This window comes from Canis lupus, chromosome 13, assembly GCF_048164855.1.
Source record: "Canis lupus baileyi chromosome 13, mCanLup2.hap1, whole genome shotgun sequence".
NCBI classification, from domain to species: Eukaryota; Metazoa; Chordata; class Mammalia; order Carnivora; family Canidae; genus Canis; species Canis lupus.
This window is the reverse complement of record NC_132850.1, coordinates 35,357,494-35,383,625: the sequence shown is the minus strand read 5'-3', so window position 1 is coordinate 35,383,625 and position 26,132 is coordinate 35,357,494. Positions and strand designations below refer to the sequence as shown.

The 26,132-nt window shown below is 45.5% G+C and overlaps 2 long non-coding RNA genes across 12 annotated transcripts in view; both read right to left on the bottom strand.

The window, feature by feature from the left end:
* LOC140602880 (uncharacterized) overlaps positions 1-12,529 on the bottom strand; it is a 109,250-nt gene extending 96,721 nt beyond the window's left edge. For 5 of the 10 annotated variants that reach the window (XR_012005827.1, XR_012005826.1, XR_012005829.1 and 2 more), the window contains exons 1-4: positions 12,425-12,529; positions 11,813-12,072; positions 11,148-11,217; positions 4,378-4,491 (exon numbers count right to left, since the gene is read on the bottom strand). This is a non-coding gene — a long non-coding RNA (uncharacterized lncRNA). Of the gene's footprint in view, positions 1-2,192; positions 2,391-4,377; positions 4,492-4,586; positions 4,746-11,147; positions 11,218-11,812; positions 12,073-12,424 lie in introns of all 10 variants that reach the window. The other 5 variants (XR_012005835.1, XR_012005833.1, XR_012005830.1 and 2 more) reach the window with 5 other exon arrangements.
* A 224-nt stretch (positions 12,530-12,753) lies between these two features.
* LOC140602881 (uncharacterized) lies at positions 12,754-19,046 on the bottom strand. Of its 2 annotated transcripts, none has more exons than XR_012005836.1 (4): positions 18,768-19,043; positions 17,556-17,840; positions 17,301-17,450; positions 12,754-12,943 (listed from the first exon to the last, which is right to left on the bottom strand). It is a non-coding gene; the product is annotated as an uncharacterized lncRNA (long non-coding RNA). The 2 variants fall into 2 exon arrangements; XR_012005837.1 differs by lacking the exon at positions 12,754-12,943 and adding an exon at positions 12,960-14,920 and having other exon boundaries at positions 18,768-19,046.
* Between the last annotated feature and the right edge of the window lie 7,086 nt (positions 19,047-26,132).

Below are 26,132 nucleotides of genomic sequence, written 5' to 3'. Positions count from 1 at the left end.
AAGGGACACACAATTTGCTTATTGTCACCTTCATATCTAAATTGCACAATTTGAAAATATATAAACATCCCGTGGGCAAGAATCATGATTATCTTCTTTAAAAAAAAAAGGATTTTATTTATTTATTCATGAGAGACAGAGATAGAGAGAGAGAGAGAGGCAGAGACACAGGCAGAGGGAGAAGCAGGCTCCATGCAGGGAGCCTGATGTGGGACTTGATCCCAAGTCTCCAGGATCACCCTGGGCTGCAGGCAGCGCTAAACCACTGCACCACTGGGGCTGCCCTCATGATTATCTTCTTACTCACCGTTGGATGCCTAGCATCTAGCCCAGGACCTAGAACATAATGTGTATTCATGAATATTTAATAAATGAATAAATGGTAAATGAATATGTATGAGCTCTCTCACTTTTGTGCCTCAGTCTGAAATCTTTTTCTACCTCTGTCCATTCAGTAAACTTCTACTCATCCTAAAAGTCTCTCCTCAGTTACCATTCATCCTACAAAATCGTTTTTCATTTTAGGTAGGGGAAGTCCTCTTGGTCTCTCCTGCCATGGTATCCAGCACACACCACACAGACGTCAAGGGTTCTATATGCAAACAACAAAACCCACTCTGGCTGGTTCCAGCAGAAAGAGATTTGTTACAGGATATTGAGGAGCTCCCAAAATTTTGAAGCAGGATCAAGAACCAGGTCTCAAAGCTACCTAGGTAGAAATAATAGCGAGGGAAGAGCCCGATCCCATAGCTGCTTGAGGAAGAAGAATGGCAGCAACTGCTGCTGATCCTTTGGGCTCTGATGGCCCAAAGGAGACCTGAGGAGACAGGCACCGTGACAGCCACCTCACAACTAGACACCTCTACAGCTCTTCTCATCAGAAGACTAAACCTTGTGGTGTCTGGCTGCTACCTCATGTTGATCATTTCTGCCTCCACTTGTGCTAGTACATGCGATTGGAAGAACACAGGCCATGTGCCTGGGCACCAGCAGCAAGTGGTCTACAAAACAAAGTTTTACCCTTCCAGTCTGTGTAGCAGAGGAAGACAAGCTGGAAGGTGCTGAGTGAGCCATCCAACCATATGCACCATGCTTCACAGCACCATTGTCTCCTTCACTTGGTAGGAGTTCCTTAAAATCTGAGAGAGAGAAAAAAAATTACCCTGAAGAATCAGTGCAGAAAATCCAAGATCCGATCATTAAGAGCTTAAAAAGAGAGAGAGAGAGAGAGAGAGAAAATGGAGAAAAAGGAGAGAAAGAGATAATACCAATTTATTTCCCAAGACAAAGGAAAAGAATTTCTACACCGAAAGGTCTGAATTTTAAAACACCCCCCCCCCGACACATCTCCAAGACATGTCAGAGCACCAAAGATAAAGACCCTAAAAACTTTAGAAAGAGAAAAAAAGTGTCTACAAAGGATCGAGAAAGAAACAGTCTGGCACACCACCACCGGGGTACTGAAAGAAAATGGAACAGCACCTTCAAAGTGAAGAAAAAATGGTCTTTGACCTGAATTCTATCCCAAACAAAATGTTGTTAAATAATAATGGCAAAATAGATTTTTTTTTTATATGCAAGACTCAGGAAGTTTGCCTATGCATTGTTCACATGAGAGTTACTAGAGAAGATGTGCTCCAGTAAAATGAGGAAGTAAATTGAGAAAGAGGAAGTCCTAAGATCCAGGGAATGGTGTGTCCAATTTAGAGAACGGAAGGTAAGGAAAACACCAGCTAATCATCGGTCTCAGAAGGCAATCAGTCTCAATTACAGGAGGCAAATGGAGAGTGCCCAGCGGAGGTCTCTAGAGGGAATAGGATGTCTATAAACTAGATACTGTGCTGGAGACATTTTAGGAACATAAGCCGATGATAAAGGTGAAAATACAAAAATTGCGGCAATTAGAAATTCCAGGAAAAAAAAAACTGAGATGAACGTTATCATGGCGCATTACTCTTCCTCCAGAAAAATAATACGGTAAAGACTGTTTAATGATTTTCAGTTTTTAAAACCAGCAAAAGACAAAGTCTGTACAACAAAGACTGTAGATATTATGACTCTTGTTACTGTAAAGCCACAAATTCAGATGAGAAACTTAGGAAGTGGAGCGGGGGAGGTTACAGCAAGGAAAGGATGACTACATACTAAATAGTATCTTACAAAGCAAGGAGTATGGCACTCAGCATCCTTACCCCCATCTTCTAGCAATAGCATCTCAATTTTTTCTTTGGGTCATTTCTCCTCCCAACACATGGAGTCTTAGTGAGATTGTCAATCCACACGTCCTATACTCTTTAGCCAATGGGTAAGCATGTGGTCCAGTATAAGCCATTCAGACTTTGTCTTCCTGGTAAATTGAGAATCTCCGTCAATTCACATTGGGTAGTGCCCTAAAGAGACCATGCATTAATTCTCAGAACAACCTTAGATTCCCAGAACACTCCCTATTTGTGGCTTTTCTGAAGCCTGACTCTTCAGCTTCTTTGATTCTATGGGTATCTGTCCTCCCCACTAACACCCAATTCAATTTGTGCATAACTTAGCAAGAATTGGTTTCAACTGGTAAGACATAATAAGATAAATAGAAATTCAATGACAGTGTTTTAAATTACAAAAGCTGGAACTGAAAATAGTGATGTGAATATGTAAAGGGAGGGGGGATTAGAGGAGGGACCTAGTGAGCAGAACTTTCACCTCTTAACAAGAAGTCAGTGTAAAAAGTGTAAAGCTGACAAATCATGAAAGAACGATATAGCAAATTAGCAATAAGAACCATAATAAAACTAAATAAATGAGTAAAGCTTTAAAATTTAAAAAGAGAAATGGTCTCTGGACAAAGGGGACCAGGTAAGGAGAAGTAGAACAAGAGACTATTTCTTTTTGTTATAAACTTATCTTAATTTTTCCCTGTGTGTCTACATTAATTGATAACATTCTTAATGTTAAAGAGGTGAGTAACAAAGATTGTTGGTCTATCTATAATAAAGATGGTTCAGAATTTCAAAGCCTTCTTCTCAAAATAGAAGTCAGCCCCTGGAAGCTGTTCTGGAAAATGCCACATTATAGAACAGCTCTGTCTCAGATTCTGAAGGAGGGAGCAACACTGCCTCCATTGGTGGATCTCCATGGGACTCCTGGACTAGGCAGGGAGGAGCTGTTGCCACCTCAAATGCCCTCACGGGATCCCCACCTGTTGCCCACCTCAAGCATATCTGCCTTTTCTTGATATGCCCTTGCCAAGCTTAGAGTTGGTGATGTGAGAAACAAGGCCGAAGAAAAATTACTAAATTTCCTGACTACCTACAGCCCATTGATAAGTCCTTGAAACAGGCAGAGTGACCTTCCTTTAGACTCAACTGCCTCGATGTTCATACTTTGCTAAAGGCAAAAGGCAATCTTAGCCTGACCACCAGGATCCTGTAAGTCTACTTTAACATATAAAAATTCCTTTAGAAACTTCTTTATCTTTAAATCCCCCAAGATACGTATTGGCAATCATCCCCCAAGCACATGTCCCACCGATATACATCTGAAGGGTCTCATGACTCAAGTTTTATTAGATGGTAATAAATGACCTTTTCTCAACAATAACTAGCCCCCCTCAAGGTCCTAGAAACCTTGCTTCCAAAATTCCTTAGAGACTTATGCTATCCCTAACCCCCTCCCAACTTGAAAGTATATAATGGGCCCCTCCTCATGACCCTGGTGCAGCTTTCTGCCCACAGGTCTTGTCTCTGTGCTTTAACAAAATCACCTTTTTGCACCAAAGACATCTCAAGAATTCTTTCTTGGCCGTTGGCTTCGAACCCTAATGTCTTTCCTACATCAGGATTTGGCACAGAACTTGGATGCTTTGACTTGTTCTTTGCCAATCTCCTTACCCAATTTCACCCTGCTTTCCTAGAAAATCAGAACTAGTCTTATCTCCTCTACTCTCAGGTGATAATAAAAAATGACATCTCCATATCTCTGAGACCACATGATTTATTTTGAATGTGAGGCATAGCTTTCACTGTTCTTATGTCGCATTTTACTGATAATACAAGGTCAGACCCTGATAGTGACAGTGTGGAGATGGCACTTTTCCCAGCATTGAATCAGGGGAAATCAGAAACTTCAAGGTGTCTTTGTTTTTCTTTAGTAAATGAAACTCTGGAGGTGATTTAAGACACGCATGGAGATTGTTAGGCAGGATAGACTCAGTGGAAGTAGATGAGAGAGAGAGAGAGAATCCCACAAGTTCTCAGGCTAACCTCCCCAAAGAGGAGATTAGTGTTGTAATGCTAGCATTCAGCTTGATTGTCAACAATGACCTGAGTTATCACAGGAGGCAAAAAGTGGCCACATGCATCTTTTCCCATCTTCACATTCCCATACCTTTGGATGAGAGGGACCATCTCCCCTTTTCCACATCCCTCTGCAATGCCTGATCCTCGGTTCTGAAAGTGAGTGTTCAGAGGAGAGCAATGAAGAAATCTGAGGCTGGAAGATCTGAGGGAAGGAACGAGATCAGTTGGAAGTTTTCAGGCTGCAGACAGAGTGGAGTCAGGTGAAGAATTACATCTTAAAGGCAAGCTGCTCTGTACCTTCAGCACATCACTGAGTCATATCTGGGAATTCCCAGAGGTGTGTCTCATATATGTGCTCATGACCACTTCCCTCATCATCTATTTGGTTCTCTTGTTAAGATGTTTGCTTCTGTGGCTCAACTAGCAATTGTAAAATGGAAGCGATGATTCTGTTCCCTAAGAAAAATGGATGCAATCACTGCATGTCAGAGGGAATATGTTCTGTAAAACCGAAATACTATGGTCATTATCACTGCGTAGTGCCTTGGACAGTCCTAGGAAGTGCTGATATCAATAAATTGGCCTTATAAACTTTATCCAGCATATCATTTGGGCAATCACTGGGAGAGTTCAATCCTAATCTTACAGACCAATAATGATCTATTGGCATAGTTACATGTCGGTACTACTATTTTAATAAATTACAGTGAACTGTTACAGTGAATTTTTTAAAAAAGATTTTATTTATCCATTCATGAGAGACAGAGAGATTGAGAGAGAGAGAGACAGAGACATAGGCAGAGGAAGAAGCAGGCTCCATGCAGGGAGCCGGATGTGGGACTCGATCCTCACACTGGGCCAATGGCGGGCGCTAAACCACTGAGCCACCCAGGCATCCCTGTTATAGTCAATTTAAACTCAGTTGAAATCCCAAATGACTACTGTTCAAATTCTAGCTCCAGTATTTAGCATCTCTGTGACCCTATAGGGACAGATCTAGATTTTATAGGGCTTAAAGACTATATAATCTGGGGAGCTCTTGAAGAAAAAGAATTACAAAAGCATGAATTCGAAATTAATACCAGGTCTTGTAAGAGGCTCATGTAAGTGAGAGGTCTGAGCTTAAACTTTATTAGCTTCATGGTTAGACCTGCCTCTAGGTAGACCTCGCCTCCAGGAAAAGTTACATGATCATTCTGAATCACCATATCATCACTTATAAAGTGAGGGTAATGATCATTACTTTGTAGAATCTCTCTCTATATATATGTATTTATGGTTCAAGGTAACTTGTATTGAGACTGAGCATTCTAGAACTCAAAAATTGGTCACTTGTTATGAATATTCAAATGTAGAGAGGCCATATATACTATAATGATTAGATTGAAGCTTTTTCTTTTCCTGAATTCTGATTAATTGTGCATGTATGTTGACCAACCCAATAGACATAGGGACTATGTGATCGTCAGTCAATTAACCTAAACTCTCAGAAAGAACACCAAAGAATTGCAATGCAGCAGCAGTCATCAGATGAGATTTTGGCACGGACAGGAAAGTAGTCTGAGACATGAAGGCAGGTAGCATGAAATGCAGGTTTGAATGTTGACAAAGACTTCACCCCACATACCACATCACCCTTCTGGAAAAGTGTTTTAACATACAACCTCTGGGCACCTGGGTGGCTCAGTCAGTTAAGCATCTGCCTTTGGCTCAAGTCATGATCCCAGGGTCCTGGGATGGAGCCCTGCATGGAGCCTGCATTGGGCTCCTGCTCAGCAGGAAGGCTGCTTCTCTCTCTCCTGCTCTGACAAATAAATAAATAAAATCTTAAAAAATAATAATAATAAAACCCACACAACTTCATTTTAGCCTCATGGCAGCTCTGGAGAGCAGAGTAACAGTAATAAGCACCCTTCAAAGGGCCTCTTTTGGCCAGCTTAGACCACAGCCCACTTTACAGAGCTGCCAGGAGTCAAGCTTACACCGTCATCATCACTCATTGAGTGTCTCCCAAGTGTCAGATGTTGTGCTAAGTACCTACATGTGTTTTCTCACGTAATCCTCTGTGTACCATTATGTTCACTTGACAATGAACCATCAGAGCTGATGTTTGGTATCTTGCCAAGAACTTGCAACTATTAAGTTATGATAGTTTTGAGCATTTTTATAAGTATGTAAATAGATTTGGACCCCATTTTGGAACCCATAGAAGGTTTGGAACCCATGGAGAAGTTACCTAAGGGCCCTGGGCTACATCTGGAACTGAATCTGTATCCTCTATTAGAGACTATAGAGGATTAACATGCATAACAGCATCAAGACTGCAGGTAGAGTCTATCGTCTCTGGGCTGTGTCCTATTTATCTCTGTCTTACTAATGTCTAGTGCAGTTGCTACCTAAATGCTGGAAGATGAAGACATGAGTGAATATTTTTGTTGTGTGTGGCAAACAAGGGGCAGGGCCAGGAAACCTAGGTCTCTGGACTCCTAGCCAGAATCCTATTACTATTAACAGGCTGCTCCCTCTCTACGCAGGTTTGGCTGCTGTAACAAAGAGACCCAAAATACAATGGCTTACACAACCTAGAAGTTTATATCCTTCTGATGTAAAAGTCCATGTAGTCATTTCAAGAGAGAAAGAGGTGAGGGAAAGCAAGCTACTTCCTTGTACCACCCAATCTGGAAGCTTCATATCACTTCCAGGCACATTTTACTTGCCAAACTAGTCATGTGGCCATATCTAGCCACATGGGATGCTGAGAAATGGAGTCCTTGTGCCCATCTAAAATTTTTACTACTCTCAAAAGCACGGGAATGATAGTCTTGGCCAGAGGGGCAAGCCACTATGTGCAGTGGGAAAAGCCCTAAGGTGTAGCGAGGTTTCCTTACCTGCAAAATCCAATAAGAATTACAATTACTCTGAGGCTCAGGGTTTTCAACTCTAAAGAAAACAGCAATGCTAATTCATTTAGTGAGCATGATCCGTGCTCTGGGAGCTACATCATATACTTTATATATGTGATTTAATTCAAACTTCCAAACAACCCTCTAAGGCCAGCATTCTTTTAGAGAGAAAGAAACGGAGCCTCAGAGAAGCTAGTAACTCACTCAAGGTGTCACAGTGAATGTGTGAATGATGCAATCAGAGCGAGGCTCCCCAACTTGGAAGTCCACGCACGGACCCCACCCCCGGCCTGCCCAACCCTAGAGCGGAGGTTGTCCCAGGGCAGTATCTGCCCTGCATGTTGTCACCAGCATGAAAGGTGACACGACAGAAGGAGCATGGAGCATGTGGTTGGTCCCCTCCTCTCCTCAAGGAGGCCAGTGTGCTGCACTGGGGCTTCAGGCTTCCTCGCCTGAGTTGAGTAAAGTAACCGGCTCCAGAATGGGGACTGTCCAGAAACAGTTCATAGTTGCTGGAGACAAGCTGCAGCCGAGAGGAGGAGGAATCCAGGTTTGAGGAGAGAAGGGAAAAAGCAATAAACTGAAAAATCACAGCTCCACAGGCAATGGAATCTATTACTCAGAGATTAAAATGTCACAAGGAGTACACGTCAGCTCCAGACCTTGGAAAATGTTTTTTCCATCATAATTACTTCTCGCCACCAACACAGGACTATTTCCTTTCCTGGGGAGGAGATTGCCCAACTTGATGTCTTTCTAGCTTTCTGCAGACCTCAAAAGTTGCTGCTTATGTTTCTTCATAGTATTAGCAATGATCAACACCAACAGCCCCTTATTGTGCATCAGCTACCGACAGCTTATGAAGACCTCAATGACCCTGTGAGATGGATACTATTCATTTCTCCTCCACCTTACAGATGAGGAAACTCAGGCCCAGAGATAGAGGTTAATGTGCCTAACCTCACACAGCTGGTCAGAGGAGAGTCAGCACTTGAGCCCAACTTGTCTGTTGAGATGTGTCATCTTAAACACTCTCGGAAACTTCCTCCTGACAGCCCTATTCTATTTGTGGGAAAGCAGGAAACAACACAAATCCGCCCAGAAAGAACCTGGCAAGTGATCCCTTTTTTTCCCCCCTTTCACATTCAGGCAAAATACAAGCCAAAAATCCAAGGCATGGAGAGTGGAGGAAGAAATGTCAAATCCAACCTCAGCAGGGATTAGTAAACGAAATTAAGATTCACATTCAATGGTAAATTTACTAGTTAACCTTTAAAAATGATGTTGTAGAAGGATATTCTTAAGTTGGTAAGGTCATAAATAGTTTGGACTGTGTGTTTTGCACTAAAAGAAGTTTCTGATCCTACACACACACACACACCCCACTAAAAGTTCACACATGAAATCATCACAGGTCTTGGCCATAGATTATGTATAAACTTGTTCATCTGATATCCTTCCATCCGACTGCCACCAATGTCCCTATAGGAGTTCTCAAAGAGGTGATTCAAGATCAAGCTTTTTTGAACTCGAAGTTCTCAGGCTTGTGCTTAAAACCACCTGAAAAACAGGCTCAGTGACCATGGCCTCCCTCCCAACCAAACACGATACTGTTTCCTTTCTTTTTTCTTTTGAGGCAAACATACACTCATAGAAGAGCTGGAGAACAGTACAAAGAATGATCTTTTCCCAGAAGATTTGGTAGAAAACTGCCAATCTGAAGGCACATCGCCCCCAAAAACGTCAGCACGTGGTTCCTTCCATCAAGGACATTGTTCCACAGAACCTCAGTTCAACCATGCAAGTCAGGCAGTGAATGCTGCTGTTCCACCACAGTGTAATCCTCGGCCCCCATTCAAATAGTCCCAGTTGTCCCAATCATGTCCTTTATGGTGAAACCATTCAGCCCAGAACTGAGTTACAGTTGGTTGTGTCTTGTCTCCCCCAGTCTGGAACCGCTTTAGTCCTTCCTTGGTTTTTCTTTCACGAGGCTTGCAATCTTCTGAAGATTTCAAGGCCGGTCATGTTGGAGGACATCCCTCAGTCTGGGTCTGGCCTCATGCTCTGACTTTGTTAAATTAGCATTTGTTAAATGGAGCAGAGGATGGCAGATGGCAAGCCACAGGAGATGAAGTAGAGGTTCTTTATTCACGGGTCCCGGAGGAAGAACATGGCACACCTGGAGGTCAAGGCAGGGTGCAGACCCAGGGAGACAGAGCCTGCATCGCAGCCTCTGGGGTGAGGAGCTATGGGGCTCCCCAGCGAGGTCCCGATTGTTCAACCCAAATCAAGCTGGCGTGCAGATCCCAAGGGCCCAAACTCCTCAGGTCTTAGGTTTGGCGGGAAACCCACGCCATCAGGAAAGGCTGTTGGGATTTGTTGTTGCTTTGGGCAAATGTACTTTGACCACCACTGAGGATGTGTTTTCTTCCTGTGCATGCTAAAGAGTAGGCCCGGGAGATGTTGGGAAACGAGAAGAAAAAGGCATTAAAAGGGGGGAAAAAAACCCAACCACCTCAGGGCATTGACCCTCACACTTAGAAATCATGATCTCCTCTATCATCAGGGTGAGGATCTCGGGTGTGCATTATGATTCTGGCGTGGGAGAGCCGTGGGGCATGCAGCTTTCCTCTGGGGACGCTGGCACATTTCTGACAGGGCTGAAAAAGTTAGCCCCCCCCTCCCTCCTCCTCCTCCAGCTCCCTTCATTCATCTCTCCAATTGCAATTAGCCAAGATCCCAGTGAGACCCAACTTTTGGAAGACTAGGAGCCCCCTGAGCTTTTTTTTTTTTTTTTTAAAGATTTTATTTATTTATTCATGAGAGACACAGAGAGAGGCAGAGACACAGGCAGAGGGAGAAGCAGGCTCCATGTAGGGAGCCCAATGTGGGACTCGATCCCAGGACTCCAGGATCACGCCCTGGGCCGAAGGCAGGCACTAAACCGCTGCGCCACCCAGGGATCCCAAGCTTTTTTTTTTTTAATGATGTTTTTATTGTGTAAAATATTCATGTGGTAAAATTTACCGTTCTAGCCATTTTTCAAGTGAATAGTTCAGTGGCGTGAAGTACGTTTGCACTGTTGGCAACGATCACCACTCCCAATCTCCAGAACTCTTTTCATCTTGCAAAACTGAAACTCTATACTCATTAAACAATAACTCCCCATTCTTCCTGCCCCTGCCCCTGGCAGAACCATTTTTCTTCTGTCTCTATGAATTTGATTGCTCTAGATACCACATCTGAGTGGAGTCACAGAGTATTTGTCCTTTTATGACTGGCTTATTCCACTTAGCGCCATGTCCTCAAGGTTCATCTGTGTTGTAGGATGTCTCAGAATGTCCTTCCTTCTTAAGGCTGAGTGTCCCCTAAGCTCTTAAAAGTTATGTAACTGTATTTGTCTGCTGGGGCTGCCGTAGTAAAATACGGGTGGCTTCAACAACAGATACTATTTTCTCACAGTTGTGGCGGCTGGAATCCAAGATCAAGGTGTCGGCTGGTTTCCTCTGAGGCCTCTCTCCTCAGTTGGGACAGGGCCACTTTCTTGCTGTGTCCTCACATGGCCTTTCCCTGTGTGCATGCATCCCTGACCCAGACCTCCTCTTATCAGTCCACTCCTCAGATTGGATTAGAGTCCAACCCTAATTTTAATTGAAGCACCTCTCTGAAGGGCCTACTTACAAATGCAGTCACATTCTGAGGTTTGGGGGGTTAGGGCTTCAACATAGGAATTCTGGGGACACCTCAGCCCCGAGCAGTAACTTTCCTGAGATGCACATTCCTCAACTGAATGAAAGTCATCCCAGCCACCTTCTGGGCGCTGGTTCAGCCTATGCCCAGGAAGCCCTCGGCATAGCGCTGGAGCGCTGCGACTTCTCAGTGGGACCAGCTGGCATCATTGCTATGTTTTCCCAAGTCTTAGTATGGGTCCTTCCAGCACGCACTGGGTACTTACTTAATAACATGTGTTACTCCTTTCATCTTGGGTTAGATCGGGGGTGGGGGGTAGACTCAGGATCATAGCACTGTGGGAAAGAGAAAAAATGGGGAGGTTGGCACAGACTTCACCTGCTAAGCGGCCCTGCTCCCGCTAACCTGGGGTTACAAAGCTGTCTTATGTTAATGATGAGTAGTCATAGCAGTTACAACTGGATTGAGTGGGTGCCAGGCATCGAACCAGGCGCTCCATAGGTGTCTCTTAATCCTCGGGTAGCTACTATTATCATCCCCACTGCTCAGACAAGAAAACTGAGGCCCAGAGAGTTCAAGTAGCTTGCCTAGATTGCAAGTGCTAGAGGCAGCATTCAGGCTCAAAGGTTCTGCTGGGTGAGTCCAAGAGCTTCCATTGAGAATGACCTCAAAATTACATATGTCTGTGAATAAGGATGATAAAAACACTTATAGAATAAGGGGGTTTGTTGAGAGGATAGGGTACTGGCTATTTTTCTTTCATTTAAAGGTTTTCCACTTCTTAAACTGTGTTGTGACATTTATTATTTTTAATTTGTCTTCAGAAAAGACTTTTCATGTTGGGGTGCTTCTCCCTCAAGGATTAAAAGAAAACCACACAGACTTCCTCCCCAGTGTTGTTGAATAAAGAATTGTCCTGTTTGTCCTCACCTGGGATTTTTAAGAGCAAGCAGCCACCTGGCTCCTCACAGTTGCATCTGTTTCTAGCAACATAGATTTTCAAAACATTGTTTTCTTTTAATTTTTTGTCTTCTCTTTCTCTTTCTTCTTCCTTTTTTTCTTCCTCTCTTTGTTTTTAAAGCAACTGGTATAAATAAGTTTGGATCAGCTTATCCTTGGGATATGTATGTTGCAAGCTCTGGGTCCCTCAGGTTCCAACATGAAGATGGATATCTTGGATTTAAAGAGTTCTGGGAAGAATCACAGAGGGTTGGGTTGTTTCATTTGTTTTGTTTCTTATTGCTCTCAGGGCAGTAAGAAAACCTGAACCCCACCACACTCACCCTTCCAAACCAATTTCTAAGTTGTTCCTCTAAGAAACCAGTCAAGTCCCTATAAAGAATGGTAAGAAAATCCCTCCCTCCAAATATGTCTAATTTCCTGGGTTCCATTAAAACAACTATCTTTTTCATAAATAATTTCTGATGTCTTTGCCCTAAACCTTGGACAGATTTTGATCTGGAATAATCAAATTCATATGAGACATAGACTATTAGGAGCCATTAAGTATCCTCAATGCTCTCCCCCACAACCCGATCTTACCCTTCAGCTTCACCCAGATCTCAGGGGCATCTCCAACTCACGCATCACATCAACACCAGACTGGCCATGAAACCGGTGACATAGCGCCTTCTGAGAAAGGTGGGTCTTGGGATCCCTGGGTGGCGCAGCGGTTTGGCGCCTGCCTTTGGCCCAGGGCGCGATCCTGGAGACCCGGGATCGAATCCCACGTCGGGCTCTCGGTGCATGGAGCCTGCTTCTCCCTCTGCCTGTGTCTCTGCCTCTCTCTCTCTCTCTCTCTCTGTGTGACTATCATAAATAAATAAAAATTAAAAAAAAAATTAAAAAAAAAAAAAAAAAAAAAAAGAAAGGTGGGTCTTCACGTTTTGCATTGGGTGACCACCGTGCCAGCCACAACCACGATGCTGGTCAAGGACATCTGATACGGGCTGGACCTCAAGAGACTGTGAGGTGACCTGGGCGGAGCACGCAGCCCCGCTGGAACGAGTTGAATGCAACACTCAGAGAACATAAGCACAGACATAGGTGGGAAGAAGAAAACTGGAAGAGAGGGTAGCAGAAACAGAGGGTGCCTTGAGCAGGGAAGAATTGCTAAGTACAGAACAATGGCTTCTCCTCTTTGGAGGAGACCATACTCCAATAACCAGAGCTGCTAGGGTTTCCCCGAACGGTTTTCCAGTCCTTCATGAGGCCTGAATGTGTCACTGCTGAGATGGTTTTCTTGGCTAACTCACCACATATAAATGTGTCTCTATCAAAAAGCCCCATCTCCTGAGGTATCCTCAAGTGTATCACTGGTTTGTGGTTCTTTCGTTTTGGGTTTTTTGCAAGTGGTAAGAGCCCAACACTGTTGTTCAAAAATGAGTCCATAATCTTGTCTCCCAGATCTGTTCTTTCTCATGTATTGTCTCTGCCTACTTTTGATGTCACTGTTCCAGTTCTTAGGTTTCTCTCAATACCTTACAAGAGTCTGTTGGTCCCCTTGCCAGAGCCCAACAAATCTATCTCCACAAAGAGATAAATGTAGCTCTCCTACAGCTCCAAAATCTCAGGGTTAGTAAATAATCATCTCCCATAGCACTACTCTCCCTGCTTCACTCTTAGCAGACATCACTAATTGATCACCACACTCTTTCCTACTTACCTAAGCAAGGCTAAAAGCAATAGTAGCCCTATTCTTTGAAGGTTTGTTATACATACCAGCTCCTGGCCTAAACATTTTGCACACCAATTTAATTCTCATTAAAACAACAACAACAGGGCAGCCCAGGTAGCTCAGTGGTTTAGGGCAGCCTTCAGCCCAGAGCCTGATCCTGGAGTCCTGGGATTGAGTCCCATGTCGGGCTCCCTGCATGGAGCCTGCTTCTCCCTCTGCCTGTGTCTCTGCCTCTCTCTCTCTCTTTCTCTCTCTGTGTCTCACGAATAACTAAATAAAATCTTTAAAAACAACAACAACAACCCCTGTGAAAACATATGGTTGTTTTTACCATGTACAAATAGAAAAGAGGCTGAGAGAGAAGGCAGAAATAGCCTGGCTTTTCCTTTCCCCCAGCCCGCCCGTCTTTATGGCCTCCCACTCACTGCCACTAGCTGCAGCCAGTTGGCAGAATGGCCAGAGAAATGTAGCTCGCGGGAGCGAGCTCCTTGTGCTACAGAGCAAAGTGCAGGACAGGGATTGGATCGGAGACCATACAGAATGACTGGCAAGAAGCCTCTCCTGATTCCACAGCAAAAGGGAATGTGTCCTGATTCTGAAAGCCCAAAGCATTGATACAGAAGTTTCCTTCTATACTTAACTTTTTTTTTTTTATCATACAGTTACATATTTACATTTGTGTAGAACACATGTTTGTTACTTTTTTCTCCTTTGGCCGGTAGGCTCTACAGGTCTACCAGGAAGACCTAAGTATGAATTAGTGTCATTCTTGTCATATTGCCTAGCCCTGTGCTCTTGCTCAATAAATATTTATTAAATGATGAATGATATTCAGGGCCTGTGCTTCTTCAGATTGAGATGTGTAGCAAGATGTCCAGGGGACCTCACACTTTGCTGGAGAGTCCATTTCACAGTATGGTAAGTAATTTTAAACATAATTTTTATATAAAAACAAAAAAAAATGAAGTCAAACAAAATTTTCATAATTTTTTAAAGATAAACTAAATTTATTAAAACATACTATGCTCTTCACATATTCATTTTGTTTGGTTCTTTGTTCTTTTTTTAACTGAGTTTTCTATATCCCAGGCACTGTTCTAGACAGACATGATTCCTGCTTTCAGGAATTTTACAGTATGGTGCAGGCATCAACAACATTCTATAGAGAACAGATAACAAATTTTTTAGGCTTTGTGGGCCAAACATTCCTTGTTGCATTACTCAGTGCTGGCCTGGTAATAGAAAAGTAGCCATAGGCAATAGGGGCACAAATGAGTGCCCTGGTGTTGTGGCAAAACTAGATCACGAAAGCAGGCAGCAGGCTGGATTTGGGCAGTGGGTCATGGTTTGCTGACCCTGATCTGGGGAAAACAGACATTAAATAATATAAGATGCACACGGTAAGAGAATACTACAGTACAATGTGGTCTGTGGGCAAAGCTAGCATAAGTCTCTTGGTCTAGGAGTAGGCCAAGCTTCACGGGTGTACAACCTGTCCAGTGACACAGGACCTACTCAGAAGGGATGCTATGCTGGGTTTAAGGCTCTGTTGTCACAGTCTTGAAATTCCTGATAATTTTTATTTTTGAACTCATAAAGTTAGAAGGGCCCATGGAGCAAGTGTATACAAAGAGGCTCTGTGCCAGGTGCTAGTGTACACAGGGGCAGACTCAAGCCTACATAGGTGGCAGGGGGCAGTGCAAGTGGCTGGCCTGGCTGTCTGATGAGAGTGTGCACTCTGAGGGGCTGTCCAGAGCCCCGAGGGGTTCTGAGGGGTGGCCCTGCTGGGGACCTGGGCCCAGACTGGTTCATGGCAACAGCAACAGTAGCAGATGCGGTGGCAGCCGAAGGGTTGCCCTGAGGGGCCACACTGGGAGCCACCCCGGAAGACTGGCTTGCCTGTCTGTCCTCAGAGCCTGTCCCTGGAGCCCCTGCAAATATTAACTCTACTCTGACTACCAGGACAGGAACTGCTGGCAAATTATTACAGAGTAAATGTTTGCACAGACATTGCAATAAGGGACATTAGGGAGCTGTTCAAATTCTTCCAAGAATTTAGAATTTCTAGTTTTGAAAACTGTTGTGACATTGCAAACCAAATATCCCTGGGCTTAGATATGGAAATCAATTTTAAAGATTGTCCCAGTCAACAGAACAGACTTCTACCTTCATATAAAGTTTCAGATAAACCAACAATAACAAGGAAGACAATTTTAAAATTAATTTTCCTTGTATTTGAAGATACAGTGATAGAATGCATAAGGGGGCATTCTGAATTGTATAAAAATCATGAAGCTGCTGTTTGGTTTCTTGTATGACCTCCACAAGCTGCAGGTATTGTCAGAGGAAATAAAATATAAATTTGTATAGAAAAAATCATATCATTAACATGAGTTCAATAATATAAATACTCTGCAAAGAGTATTTATTATTTATAAATAATATAAATTTATATATTAAATTAGAACATAAAAATGATTTGCAGGAAGAGTTAATTCTTTTTAGAAAAACAGTTCCACAGGCATCATCACCTCCAGTTGTACTAAAACTTGTATTTCAAAATAATTTATGGAAAATGTATCCCAGTATTATCGTGGCCTATAAAATATGCTGCCCCTGTCACAGTCGCATCTGTAGATTTGATTTCAACTGCTGAAACTAAATTTATCAAAACATTTTTGTGACCTTGCATTTACCACTGGCCACTAACATTACTTCCCCTTGCGTGAGTTGAAAATGAAGTTGCTGAAAGTAACAATGTTTATGACCTAGTGAATGAATATGTAGGAAAGCAAACCAGAAAAAAAATCTGGATATCATATTAATCCATATTATTTATCATATTATAAAAAATTATGACATTAAAATAGGTTTTGGCCATTAAAAAATGTATATTGTTACTATCTATCATGGCTACCCTTGCTATATTTTATAAGTAACAAAATATTTTAAAGGAAAAGCTTTATATTTTACTTCTCACCGTCCTTTCTTTCCTACTTTTCGAACGGGGAGCCTGTATTCATTCTGTGTTGGGCCTCACAAATTATGTGGTCGGCACTGTCCAGGCACCCACAAGAGCAAGAGGGAGCTTGTTGGACCAGACCAGAGTGTGGCCTTGTGAGGGCAGCAGCACTGTCACCTGGGATCCTGTTAGACATGCAGGTAGGCTCTTGAGCCCCAGCACTGAGACTCTGAGGACAGACCACAGCAATCCAGCTTTAATCCCCCTTGGTATCCTGACGCTCCCCTCCCCCCTCCCAGTTTGAGACCAACTGCTGTAGGGGACTGAGAGGAGTAAGGCAGGTGTGCTGGGAGGTGTGGGAGGAGGCAGAACCAAGTCCTGAAGGCAAGAAGAAGGCCATGAAGGTTTTAAAGCAGGAGGAAAAGTCAAGTCCTTACACAGGTCACAAGGCCCTCAGAGCTCTGGAGGGCCCACCCGTGTCCCCTTCCAGATCTTGTCTGCTACTGCTCCCTACCTCAGCCACACTGACATCCTCTGATGTGCCAGGCACTCTCCTGCCTCAAGGCCTTTGCACCAGTTACTTCCTCTTCCCAGAATACTTTTACTCCAGAGCTCTCTTGCATTCTTTAGATATCTGCTCAAATGTCACCTTCTCAGGAAGGCCCTCCCCAGACTTCCTGTTTGAAAGTACCCCCTCAATGTGCCAACACACCACACTCATACCCTGATACCTCTTCCCTGTTTTCTCTTTCTCCATTGCACAAACGGATGCCTATTACCTTGCTTTCTTATTTTTGGGGTTAATAATCCATCTTCCTCCATTTCCTACTGGACTGGTAGTTCTGAGAAGATGGTGGTTTTGTTCTGCTTCATTTACTGACATAACTGACATACTTCCCAAGCCTAAAAGTGTTTGGCTTTTAGGAACACTAAAGAAATAAGAAAGGGAACACTCAATAAATATTTATTGAATGACCAAATAAAGAAATTTCAAAACATACAACTGTCATGAATGAGAAAAGTATGCTCATGACCTGGCCAATAAAATTGCTAGCAGTTGTCCTTAACTTGGGGTCACGAGCTGGGTTTGGTCACTGAGGTAGAGGTAGCCGGGGCCCGTTACTCCTTTCCTTGTGGTGCCTGGGCCCGTGTGACTTCTCTGCCCAGTGGACTGGGAATACCAGAGACACGTGTCAAGCCAGACAGAGGCAGTTAATAGGAGTGCTTCCTCGGCTTCCTCCTGCTTATTTGGCTGTGACCAGGAAAGCCTCATGTGGCACCACAAAGCCAACACATGCAAGAAAGTATCCTTGGGCTTTCTGTAAGGGAGAAAGAAACCTCTGTTGTGGTAAAGCCCTTGAGGGCCTTACTTGTTACTGCAGCCTCGCCTTGCCTGCCTCGTCTTACCATGAGTCATTACCAACATACAGTTGATCGAGAGCAAACTCAGAAAAGAAAAAAAAAAAAAAAGACATCTTCTGAGTAATTGGATTATGAAGGTTCAGTATTTGGTGGCTGTAAGGTAGATCCCATGCCTCACTCATGAGTGTAAGTATGTGAAAACGCTGCTGGCGCCACATCCCAACCATAAGACACAGAAGCTGTGCAAAGAATCCATAACGGCCTACAGACAGGAGGTGGAATCTAGAAGTTTGGGCTACGCATTCTTCTGTCTGGGATTAGGTCTCAGCTCTCCCACGTTCCTTGACCAAGTTAATGAGCCCCTCTGGGCCTCAGTTTCCTCATAGGTAAATAAGGATAATAGCATTGGCTGCCTCACAGGATTGTTCAAGGGTTGGATGCAGTCAGGGATGTCAAGTACTGGTTTTAAGTGCTTGACACATACCAATGCCTTCAACCTTGACAGCAGCTCCGTAAGGTAGGTACCATTTTATCCCCATTTTAGAGACAATGAAACAGATGCACAGAGAGATTAATAACTTGTCCCAGGCCACACAGCTAGTAAGTAATGGAGCTGGGATGTGAACCCTCGCTCCGACGGTAGGGACAGTGATGAACCGTGAGCTGGAAGTCAGGCAGGCTTGAGGCAAACCTCAGCCCCAACACTCCCTAATCGACTGAATTTGAGACAATACCTGAACTTTTTGCAGTCATGATGTCTCTTAAATTAGGAACATAGTGATATATATAAAACCTACAATGGGGTGGGTCATTTGGGATAATGTATATAAAGCACCCCCCACTCCCACCCACCTGGCCCAGAGTACATACTCAGTAAATTTTACCTGTTGTTGAAAGGACAATGTCCCACAAGGACACAGCCTGAGCCTGTGTCTGGAATGAGTCATAGGAAGGTAGAACATTTGGTCAGTCTCACCTGCTCCCTCCCCATTGGAATTTATGGGAAGATCTATTCTCTTGTTCTGATGTCACACATCTAATAGTGCAGCCCAGGTAACCAGGGGCAGCCCCTTGTCAATTCCCCGGGGTTACATATGTGATGGGGAGCCCTGAGGGAGGGTCCACCTCCTTACCACCACCACCCCACCACAGCTTCTCCTGTGAAGCCTGGATCCCTCGTCCCCCTAGAAGCCTACCAAGGCTTCTTTTCTCTTCGGGTTAAGCCAACCTGACCTCCCATCTGTAGGTCAGAGAACGAGGGTATTAATGATTCAAAAAAGTCTGTTGTCCACATGTGTGCCCTGCTTCTCACCACTTGGACCCTGAGGCAAGAGAAGCTACTTACTGAAGGGTTTTATGAATCATCATCAAATGTCTCAAAATTATGGCAACTGGTTCCATTTTATTATTCCAATCACAATTATTTCCAAATCCACACCCCACTAAGGACAGCAATGTGGGTGCGGGTGTTGAGGTCTTGGGGTAGGCTACTTACTGCCTTAGGTTTGGTTTCAACCTGACCCCAGGGTAACACCGGCCCAGCTGCTGCCGCCCTCGCTTAGGGGGCCAGCATTCGCTTCTCTCTAGCGGCCGCCATTGGTTTTACTTGATAGAGCAAAGCAGCAAAAGATCCAGAACAGTGGTTAGCCAAAGGAGCAACATTTCCCAGGGAAATGACGTAGTGTGGAACAATCGCAATCTATCAACCATTTCAGGCCCTTCAGAAACATTCCCGGTTTTCTCTCTCAACACTTCCTATTTCTGTTTCACTTAGATCTTTTTCTCCCTCCCACTGTATATCTCCCTTTTCCCCCTGACCTTTCTCTCTCCTTCCTTCTTCTTTACTACCCTCCTCCTTCCCTTCCTGGTCTCTCAACCAGTATGGTTTTTCACACATGCCGAATGTTCCCTGTTATTAACCTAAGTATGTCAATGTATCCCCCAAACAGAATGGTCACGTTTGATAAATAAAAATACATGATGCCCAGGTAAATCTGAATTTCAGATAAACAGCAAATAATATTTGGGGCATATTTACACCAAAAAAAAAAAAAATTGTTGTCTTCCTGTAAGTTAAATTTAACTAGGCATCTGATATCCTGTCTGGCAGCCCTATCCCCAACTAGCTGAAGCCCGGTGTGATCCTAAAATAACATGTGTCCTGTGAGCCAGTGGTTCTTGGAAATAGAAAGATGTTCCCTACCTGCTCCATGATAAGCTTTTTAAGTCTCTTGTAATTGAAAGAAAAAAAAAAGTGAGTAACCAGTACTGTCTGGACACCCCAGGCAGCAGAGAGGTTCTGTCTGGTGCTCACATCTCGGAGCTGCTTTCCTCGCAGGGCAGCTGCCCTTCCCGGGCCACCCAAGGGTTGGGGAAGGCTGGAGCGCAGAGGGCAGGGGAGGGGGCGGACTTCAGCAGGAAGGTCTGGTCTCTGCAAGGGAAAAGGTCAGGTCTGCGGTGGGGGAGGAGGAGGAGGAGGCTGAGTTGCCAGGTTTTCCTTCCCATCTCCTAGATCTCCTATTGCCGTATCTTGAGGATGGCCGGGGCGCAGCGCCCGCTTCCCGCCGCTCCTTTGGCTCGGCGCGGGGTGAGGCTGCGCCCCCTCGCGGCCGCCTCCCCCGTCCCGGCCGCCTCCCGCCCGCGGCCGGCCGCCGTCCGGGCAGCAGGGCGGGCGTGCGAGGGCGTGCGAAGGGCGTGCAAAGGCCGCGGGGTCCCGCGGGGTCCCGCGGGCGGGCGACAGCGTGACCTCGGCCCCGGCTGCGCGCGCGGGCGGCTCGGGGCCCAGGGGCGGCGTCGGCCCCGCTGCGGGCCGGTCCCCGGCGCTCCGGGCCGGGCTTTCCGCGCCGCCGGCTGGAGGCCCGCCATCCTCCCCGAGTGAATTTCCAAGAAAGCAGTTGACGGGCTTGGCAGCGCCGTTCCTGGAAATGTTCAATCGGCCGTCCTCGGCGGGGCGGCCGGGTCGCGGGGCGCGCTCCGCGGCGTCTCCGGGCCGCGAGCCCCAGGCCCCGGGAGGGCGGGCGGGCGGGCGGGGGGGCCTCCGCGGAGCTGGGGCCGGGGCTCCGGGCCGGGCCGGGGCGCCGCCCGCGGGCTCGCTGCTCACTGGAGACCGACGCCGGTGACTCGAAGTCAGAAACCCCATCAGCCCGGCGGGCGCCCCGCGGGCCCGAGCAGCCGGCGGGGACACTCGCAGCCGCGGCGCCCCCAGGCCGCCGGCAGGGCCCGCGCTCGGCCGCGATGCCCGGCCCGGCTTCACCGGAGCCTTGTGTTCTAGCCCCTTTGGCAACATGCTTGGCCTCCATCCACCGGACGCCAGTAGCGCCTGACCCGTGGCCGCCTCCCCCAGTTGTGACAACCCAAACTACCTGCGACCGGGTCACTCTGTGCGCACAGGAAAGGATATGCGGGCGCTCTGGGGTGATGCCAGTGAAGACAGAGACAGTCTCAGAATCTGGCCTCCAGCTGAGCTGTGTGATGCCTGGCCAGTCACAGAACCCTTGGGCCTCAGTTTCCTTGCCTCTAAAACGGGAAGAAAGAGAAGAGCAAATGCAGGGAGTGTGGAGAGGAGTCGAGTAATGCACCATCCCGCAGTCCGAGAGGTAGAAGGTGCCACGTAAAACAGCGTAGCAGCAGGATAGCTAATGCTTGAGCCCTTCCCTACCGCAAAGGGACTGGCTCCCTTCAAAAGGAGAAAAGGGTTGAATATTTATAAAATCCCCAAGACTCTTAAATTAAAACCAAGTGCTTTAGAAAGCTTTCCTCTTTATTTTTTTTTTTCCTTCTGAATTCAAATAAGATTAAGAATGCTATGGCTGCCTGAGGTTAATGAATGTAGATTTCCTTTTGCCTTCCTTGAAGGAAGATTTCTACTGTTTGTTTTAATCAACACCCTAGCATTTACATCCTCCTGTGACAGAGTAGAGTAAGGAAGTGGGAGTGTGTGATGGGGTCCCCTTCTATTTTTTTTTTCACAAAATTAGTACCTTTCTCTTAGTAACTAGTGAAAAATTTGAGAAATGAGATGCTACAGCCCTATAGAAAGACACTGTTGCTTTAAATGAGCTTTACTGTTATATAATTCTCTGGCTGACTTCATCCCACCAGCTTTCAAGGAACTATAAAGAAATCTTTAAAAGCTAATATTTCTCCTGTTTGCACTGGCAGAAAAACATGAAGGAAAAGGGTAACCTGACCTTCCTCAAAGAGCCAAGTCCTTGAGGACAGGGCCACACATGTACCCCCCTACCCTCCCTCCCCGGCTCCCCCAGTCTTGGGGTCCTTGTCAAACTCCAGGGAGCCACAGCCCTTCCTTTGTGGCTGTGTACATTGGAAGACCCAAGGCCACATTTGCTTTCAGAGACAAGACAATGAGATTAATCAAAGAAAACAGAAACAGCTCCGTTTTCCATAATGGGGCTATCAAAAGGCTTTTCTAGGAAAAACCCTGATGAGGCTGTTCCTTCTATTTCCCTAAAGGCTAACAGTTGCGAGTAGGAGTAGCAGGCACAGGAGGAGGTACCCACGGAAGTTTATTCCCAAATAGTCCCTTCCCAGAAAAAGACTTCATTATTCCATCTAGCTCAAAGCACTGGGCAACCACTGACATCAAGGGCCCTGTGCACGAAAGCAGGCCTTCTCTTTCTGGGGCCTTGCTGTCCCTGCAGCAAGGATGAAGGTACCCACTGGCTTCTACGGAATCACTCTGATCAGCCAGGATTCCCAGAAGGGAACTTGGGGAAGTGAGACTCTGAACCAAACTAATGGAGAAGGGTCAGAAAAGGTGGTCAGGTGGCACTGTTATAAAACCAACTGGCACATGCTGACCTCATTAAAACCAGACACAGTGCAGTTTGGGAACGAGGTAAAGACAGGGCTGGGGTGGGGGGGTGCGCAGAGGGAGGTATCACCTCTGGTGGAAAATTTAAGCGCAACGAACAACCCCAGCCATCACATAAATAATATAAATAATATCTTGATGCCCTATTTAAAAAAACTCAAAATTAATGCCCCCCCCCCCCCCCCCGCAAATCCATGATGAACAAAATATCAGAATTTAAGGACAGGGTTTGGTTTCAGAAACATAGTGTGTCTCCAATAACCAGCACTTGACTTCAAGTGGTCTTGTGGCTTTAGAGGGTCTCAGCGCAGCAGGGTAACCAAAGGGACCCAGACTCAGAGTCAGGGACAGAACAGCAGCCACAGCTACATGGCCTTGATCATGGCCCCAGCCTCTGAGGTCTGGTTCTGGCTTATAAAGTGGTCTTCATATTGGTCACACCTTCCTCACAGGGGTGGGCGTGGGGGTTAGGACTAAGTAAAACCTTGTTCACAAGCACATTTGATAGACCCTAACCTAAGGTGTTCTTGAAATGACAACAGAAAGTAGAGCAATGATACTGGTGATTGCAGTGGTGGGCAATGGGGAACATTTTGGGTGAGGAAAGGAGAGAAAATGATGGATTCACCATAAAGTAATCTGTATGTGTGTACACACACACACACACACATATCCCTGCATTCTCACACCCCTACCCCAGGCTTCTCCCATTAAGAGAAAAGGAAAGGAAAGGAAAGGAGAGAAATGGGAGAGGCAGGAAGACTATAACTCAAGATTGGAGGAGGCAAGAGAAGAGAATTGAGGGGCGTGGTAGAATATAGGAAAGGAAGGAGAAAGAAAAGGAAGAGAAGAAAGTGGGGACACTCAGGTCCTGTCCTGAGCTGAGAGCTCTCAGGGCAAGTCAGTTCCAGTTTCCCAGGAAACAACCATGGTAAGAATCAAGGGCAACAATATATTTAAGATTTGTCTGTGATGACACACATAGCTCTGATTCATTTGATTTACCTGCTGTGGACTATTCTAGAACATGCCTGTACATCCATTCTATCGAGGGTAGACATTTAAATTGTTTAAGGGGACTTTGATTCATATCGGTAATGTCTGATTTCTCAAGTTGGGTGGAAGGTACAAAGTTCAATCTCTTGGTCTCTTTTTCTCTGTTTCTGAAACAGTTGAACTCATCTAGAACTCCTACTGATTCCATCAAACTTCCAGGCCTTGTCCTTCAGGTAGGTCAAAGTCAGGTGGGATTTCCGAGAGTGGATGGAGGGTCCCTGCAGCTCCCCCGCCCCCCACAGAGGGGACAGTGTCCCTAGTGGCTCTGCCTGCCCCGAGCAAGCAGAGGTCCACTTGCACTACCACATGGTTCACGGGCCTGTGGCTTCCCAGACTGACCCGGCTCCCTGAGATCTTGTTCTGACCTAGAAGCCCCAAGGGCTGGGCTCCACAGGCAGTTCCAGACTCAGGGCTGGGATTTCATGGAAGCCTCAGAGGAGAGATGCTTCAGGGGAAATAGTTTTCTCCTTGAACAGCTGAACTCCTCTGAATGGAATCTCTGTACCTTTCATAATGGAACAAAGGGGAGGGCTGTTTGCAAGCTTGGGGAGGTGCAAGTCACAGTTGATCCCCTGGAAATCAGTCCATGCGTTTCCTTACTAAAGAATGGGAGAAAGAAGAAATGCCAAGAATCCAAAAGAATAAATCTTCTGGAAATAGTTCCTGTTTGCCTGTGGAATGTGTTGCTCCTCCCCTCCTCTTCTCCGGTAGCTTTGTTTCTTAGAGACTGTTTGCTTTGGCTACAATCAGAACCAGTCTGCATTCCCGAGAGTCCACCTGCTCCAAGCACTTGCCTCGGACAGACAGCCTGACACAGACAAACCCCTACACCACAGCTGGGCTGGGATTTAGGGTGGGGACTTAGGGTGAGGAGAGTGAGGTGCTAGCCTTGGGCACAAAGTTTGAGGGGACACCCAAAAACTCAGTAACTGGCATAAGTATATTTTAATGTAATAACTTTAAAAATTTAAAGTTAATGCAAAAAAAAATCCATGATAAACAAAACATCAATATTTCAAGTTAAGGCTGGGTCCGCATAAAAACTCCTCTGTGTGCAGTGCAACCAGGAAGAGCTGGGATCAGCCTTTCTTTTGTGAATCTTTGTACCACCATGGCAGGCCAGGGGAGAGAATGTTCCCGCCATACCCAGAAACATCCATCCACCCCACAGCCAGAGGACTGGGGCTAATCTGTACTAGCCACCACAACCTACAACCCCCTGCCCACAGATCCACGCACAGCTATGGGCCTCTCTCGCCCCCCAGGCCACTCAGCCTCAGCCTCCTGCTGGAGGACAATAAGGCCTCATCTATCTGAGGCCTCGTACACACCTAATCACACATAGAACCCACCATGTACAGCGGCGTATTGACTAGTCACTCCAGTGGCCCCAAACTGACTGCTGGACGACATCTTATTTAGCTCAGACCAATTTTTAAAAAATCAATTACTTGCCAACATTAAAAAAAGTTGGGAGAGTCTCACAAAAAAGCCCCACAAATTGCTAGCCTGTCTTTAAAAATCTAATTTCGTGGCACCTGGGTGGCCCAGTCGGTTAAGCTTTTGCCTTCAGCTCAGGGTTCCAGGATGGAGCCCCACCACAGGCTCCCTGCTCAGCAGGGAGACTGCTTCTGCGTCTCTCTCTGTTCCCTCTCCCCCTGCTTGTGCTCTCACTCACTCTCTCTCAAATAAACGAATTAAAAATATTTTTTAAAAAATCCAAATTTCCAGCTCGTCTTGAAAAATCCAAATGTTTGACAACTAACAATAACAATAATACCTGTTTGTTGAGAATATGCTAAATGCTGAGCACAGTACTCAGGGCTTGAGATGTTTTTTCTGTTTCAACCCTCACAGCCATTCTATACTTACTATCCCCCATTTTACAGATGATGAACAGGAGGCTTGGAAAATTGAAATAACTTATCCCAAATCACACAACTAATAGGCAGCGTGGCCAGACTCAGACCAGGGTAGTTTGACTAGAAAACCCAGGCTCTCATTCTTCTGTATCTTCCAGCATCCTGAGGGCGTGGACTGAATGACTTTTTCAAAAGTGTTCCAAGAAGCCTCAGAGCCACTGGGCAAAGGGCCTGGCTGAGTGCGTGTGGGGTGAGATGGCTGGCTTAGCCCCCAGGGTTCCTGCTTCTATTAGAGCAGCTCCTTTTTTTTTTTTTTTTTTTTTTCTTTAAACCATTTTATAAATTGGGCTCCCATTCAAACATTCTTTGGGAAAAAGAATTCCACTGTTGAGAAACAAAAACAAAGCAAAGCCCCAAGCCCAAATGATTTCTTTTTTATCTCTTCTCCACTTACCATGTTCTCCTAGACCAGCAGGAAAGCTTTCTCTTCCCACCTT